At 39.7% G+C, this 4,972-nt stretch overlaps 1 long non-coding RNA gene across 1 annotated transcript; it reads left to right on the forward strand.

The window, feature by feature from the left end:
• The first annotated feature begins 1,023 nt into the window (after positions 1 to 1,023).
• LOC138756448 (uncharacterized) lies at positions 1,024 to 3,682 on the forward strand. Its single transcript, XR_011353072.1, has 4 exons — positions 1,024 to 1,098; positions 2,940 to 3,003; positions 3,486 to 3,524; positions 3,603 to 3,682. It is a non-coding gene; the product is annotated as an uncharacterized lncRNA (long non-coding RNA).
• Positions 3,683 to 4,972: the final 1,290 nt, after the last annotated feature.

The raw sequence follows: 4,972 nt of genomic DNA on the forward strand, positions 1-4,972 counted from the left end.
CTAATGCTGCACTATTATGGACAGACTAAATACAAATCCAGCAACTTCAGGTCTCAGGCCTGAAACATGGGTTTATATCTTTGCCTCCTCTGGACATCCACTGAGGTTCTCCCCCGTTTTTGTGCATTAGCTACAATCACAGCATCTGCAGACTTTTCTTGATGCACTCAGGGGAGTGAACAAAGTGATCGGGTTGCAGATAGGGTAATTTTGGATGATTTGAGAACATGGATGACGATCGGTAGAGTTAAAATGACAGAAGCATGATCGGTAATGGTGAAGAAGTTGATGGGTGCTGTCATTATTGTTACATCTTTACTTGCAGGATGTAAATACAGTGCTTCTCATGACCGCCTGCAGTGGGAGCACAGCAGAGGACTCGCTTTTTTGTGTGGAATTGAATATAAAGAAGGAGCACTGGTGTTTAAAAAGTCAGGGCATTACTTCATCTATTCCAAGATTCTTCTGGGGGAAATCCATTGTGGTGCTGTAAGTGAAAGAAATGGATTTCTGAAACAAACACTATTCAAAGAGGGAGCATCCTACCCAAAAGCTATTGAATTAATGACTGTTCGAAACCTCCTCTGCACAAATGGGAAAGCAGGTATTTGGCTGGGCAGTAGTTATCTGGGTGCAATATTTGAGTTTAATGAGGGGGATTATGTGTTCATTAAAGTCACCAATAAAAGTGTTCTGAAAATCTTCAATGAAGCTGAAACATTCTTCAGAGCTTTTATGATTTAATGTGTATGCCAGCCTTTCTAAACATTTATCCAATCCTTTAAACTTGCTCATGACCTGCTTAATCTGAATGTCCTTTTCAACAGCAATCAACTGGACATGCAGTTTTCATTATACATTGGAAACATTTCCTCTAATATGTGGTTACATGTGGTAAACGTATCATTCGTGTCTGCTGACATGATTTTTGACTTGTCCCTTGCATGCCTCATTTAACATGAACCATTGTTTTATTTATTGCTACTTCGAGATGTTTTAAATCTGTATGATTCATTACAACCTCAGACAAAGAAAAAGGGAACAATTTGCATCGGAAAATTTTTGCAGAAGAAAAGGATGAATGGACATTCATCTCTGGTTAGTCGTGTCATAGCGGCCATAAGAGAAATTTTGCTAAAAGATTTGATTCAATTTGAAGACGATGCATTCCATTCCTGAAATTTGTGTGTTGCTGCTATCAAATGTGGTGTTTAGTGCTACTGACTGGAGAGCAATTTTTTTTTAAAGAAATATTGGTGTAAGCAAAACACTCGTTTAAAAATAAATCATTCTGAGGATATAGATTGATTATGATCAGTAGCTTTCTTACAATCCCAGGAATCTTAACTGTTTTAAGTTCCAACCTATTATTGTTGACCTAGTTCCAATGAGATTGTCCATCTCAGACAGTTGCCAGGATGCACTAGTCTTTCTCAGCTTGACTCTAGATTGGTTTGTTGTTATGAGCCCAGAGGACTCCAAAACCCAGCAGCAATAGAAATTCACCAAGTCAATGGTTACTTAAACAAAAGTTGCTTTTAATTTTCTTTAAACATAATAACGGACCAATCTTTAACTTATTGCTATTAACTTAACCCCCTTTTAATTCTAACCACATGTATATGTAATGTGTATATGTTCAGGAAAGTTCTCTGTACAATTTTTCAGTTTTCACTTCTCCAAGTTCACCGGTGCCAGGCAATTCTCATACTGTGCACAGAATTTTAAATTTATGTATCTTCACCTGGCTCTGGTGTTTGAAATTAAATTGTTACTGCTCGGGAAGGTTCCAGTTGGTTTCAGAGAGAAATTTATTGCTCGTTAGACACACACACACACACACACACACACACACACACACACACACACACACACACACACACACACACACACACACACACACACACACACACACACACACACACACACACACACACACTGATTTCCTCTGATCAGTCACTCAGTGTCTTACCAAAGAAAGTTGCCCCGTCATGGGTTTTCCATATGATGACCTCTTCTTCCAGGTCACCACAGAGTTCTTTTTGTTTCCCTTATTTCAGGAGAAACACTCTAGCCAGCCATTTTCTCTTGTAAGGACTACAAGGGTTTTGAACAGGCTGAACTCAGAACTCACAACCTGTCTTCAAAATGGGGTTTTTCAACAAGCTTGCCAGCCAGCCACTTTGCAGCCTCAACTGCTACTGTAGAACTGACTTCTCTCCCTCTCCCTCCCTCTCTCACTTTCTCTCTCTCCCTCTCCCTCCAAAAGAAAATCACTTGTTTGTTTTTTCCTCTCTTTGCTTGTAAAAACCACATGACCTCTTACAGAGCTCCAACTCCAATCTTTGAAAGATCTTATTCGAGCCTGGACTTCATTGCCCATACATAATAGATCAGCATTGTTTCTGCAAAGTTAACCAGAGCTTCAACGTCTGGCTTCAGCAAAGTTCTTGTATTTTAAATGAGATGTCATTTGTGGAGTGTTACTCTGTTTTTAAAGTGACCTACACTAAACCCCCCACAATCTATCTGTTTTAAAGACATATTTTCCCCATAAATATTCTAACATCCCCTGTAAAAATGTGGTCTCTCCATGATACTAAAGCTCATTTTGGTACATTGCATTATAAAAAAAAAGTTTCTAAAATATATTTTCTTTATTGTATTAGCATTTTTAGATTTAAATGAAATACTCTTGGTGGCTGTAAGGTCTGCATTTCTGTTCAAAGGTCCGTTTGTATCTGATATTCAGAATCCTATTGAATGTTTGCCGACCATTCAGGAATACTGCAGGGTATTATGAAATAGTTGACCAGCAGGATTGGTAGAAGCTGTGCACACTTTAATTCTGTAAAACTATATATATATTCTGGGTAATAGTATTAATAATATTAATATGTGCTGGAGATGATACAATCAACATGCTTGTTTCTGACCAGAATGCCATCAAGAATTTGGTCCACTTGAAACACAGCACATTAAAGGCAACGTTTGCCACTACAGGTCAGCACCATTGTCTGTAATATTTATTCTTATTAATAAAAGGGATGGTCCTGTGAATGTGACTCCATTCCATTAGGTTGTCTTTAATGATGCACTTTCGATACGGTTACAAAAACATTATTGTTCTGTTTAACTTCAGCTGATGAGCAAAGGGTTAATTTCTATTATTTTATTTATGCTATTTCCTCTTCCCTTCTCTTGCTCTAAAGCCTTGTCGATTCTGATTCTGTACGTGCTTGTCGGGCCATCTTTATATTGCTCACCTCTTTCCCGCCCAAAATGAATGACAGTTCCAGACTGCCCGACAGAATAAACGTGGGCCTTAGAAGAGACGTCCATGTGCTGTTAAAAAAAAATTCTGGAGGAAATGCCTTTAAAGCTGCAATGACAATCTCCTTCTAGCCAGTCAAGATTTAAGGCTATGTATTATTTAACCATTCACTTTAAAGAAAAATAAATGCAATGTAAATGTTTGTTTTCAGATTATTTGAATGTTTGATCCACAAATGTAATGTTTAAAGGTAAGTGCATATTTTTAATAAATGTTCAATATAAATGATCACAGGCTGTTTATTTCATCAAAATAATTTCATTTTTAGTAAAGTGCAGCAAACAGTCAACCCTCATCAGATCCAGGGAACTGGTGAATGGACCAACGTCTTATTTCAGTTGATGGATGTAAACTAGGTGGGTAGTGACCAACTAATGATGAAATCTCAACATAACAACAGCCTCAGTTCACACACTGCCTCACTAATAAAGTGGGCTTCTCCCTGTTAGAAACCCAATCAGCTCACCAGCTTATCTGCCATTCAACCTCACCACTACGACGCTGATTTACACTGCTTTAAACACACACAGAAATGCTAGAGGAACTCAGCCGGTCTCACAGCGTCCATAGGAGATAAAGATATATTCCTGACCTGAGTCTGAGCCCTTCTTCAAGGTATAAGCAAAAAGCAGGAAAGCAACTGAATAAAGACTGAAGACTGGCAGACGGAAGATCCAGACCAACAAAAGGTGTTAATAGGATATGATATGAGGAAAGGTGAGAATTGATTTTGGCTCTGAGAAAGGAGACAGGGAAAAGGAGAGAGAAAGAGAGAGAGAGAGAGAGCTATGGGGGAAAAAGGGGAGCAGTGAGTTTAATGGAAAGTCAAGAAGTCTATGTTAATGCCATCTGGTTGGTGGGTACTAGGCAGAAGATGAGGTGTTGTTCCTCCAGTGTGAGGGTGGTCTCAGTTTGGCAGTACATGAGGCTATGGACAGACATGTCAGCAAAGTAATTGGACAGCGAATTGAAATGGGTTAGAGCTCACAACTGCAGACAGAGAATGCAAAGGTTAAAGGTTAAACACCAACTCCCTCTATCTCTAGCAGGCACAGCACACTAACAAATAGTAAATTAATTACAACTAACAAGTATATCAAATGAACTTGGTCTCCGGCATTGCCCACGGTTCAGAATCTGGGACAGGCCCATTGCAGTTGGCCTTCCAGATCTGCCTGCAGTCTGGGTTTCAGAGATGGATTGAAGGCAGCAGCAAACAAAGAGAGAGACAGGGACTGCACTTGGTCAGCTTTTTCAATGCAAGACCTGTCCACGTGACCTGCAAGGACTAATCGTGAGTCAGCTTTACCATTGATTGGCACCTGGACAACAAATTATGTCAGTGGTCAGGGCATCAACCTCAAAGATAGGGAGATCTAACACTTGATTGGCAGGTGAGGTGACGTCCCACTAGACTCCAGCTGGAGAGGAAAAATTACCCTGCACAATCCACATCACAAATTTCCCGACTATGTAAGCATCTATCCACCCTTGTCTTAAATATATTTACTGAGGTCGCCTCCACTGCTTTAATGGGCAGCAAATTCCACAGATTCACCACCCTCTGGGAAAAGCAATTCCTCCTTATCTCTGTCCTCAATCTCCTACTCTGAACTAGGACTATGTCCCCTAGTTCTG

The sequence above is a fragment of the Narcine bancroftii genome, chromosome 3 (genome assembly GCF_036971445.1).
Source record: "Narcine bancroftii isolate sNarBan1 chromosome 3, sNarBan1.hap1, whole genome shotgun sequence".
Taxonomy (NCBI): Eukaryota; Metazoa; Chordata; class Chondrichthyes; order Torpediniformes; family Narcinidae; genus Narcine; species Narcine bancroftii.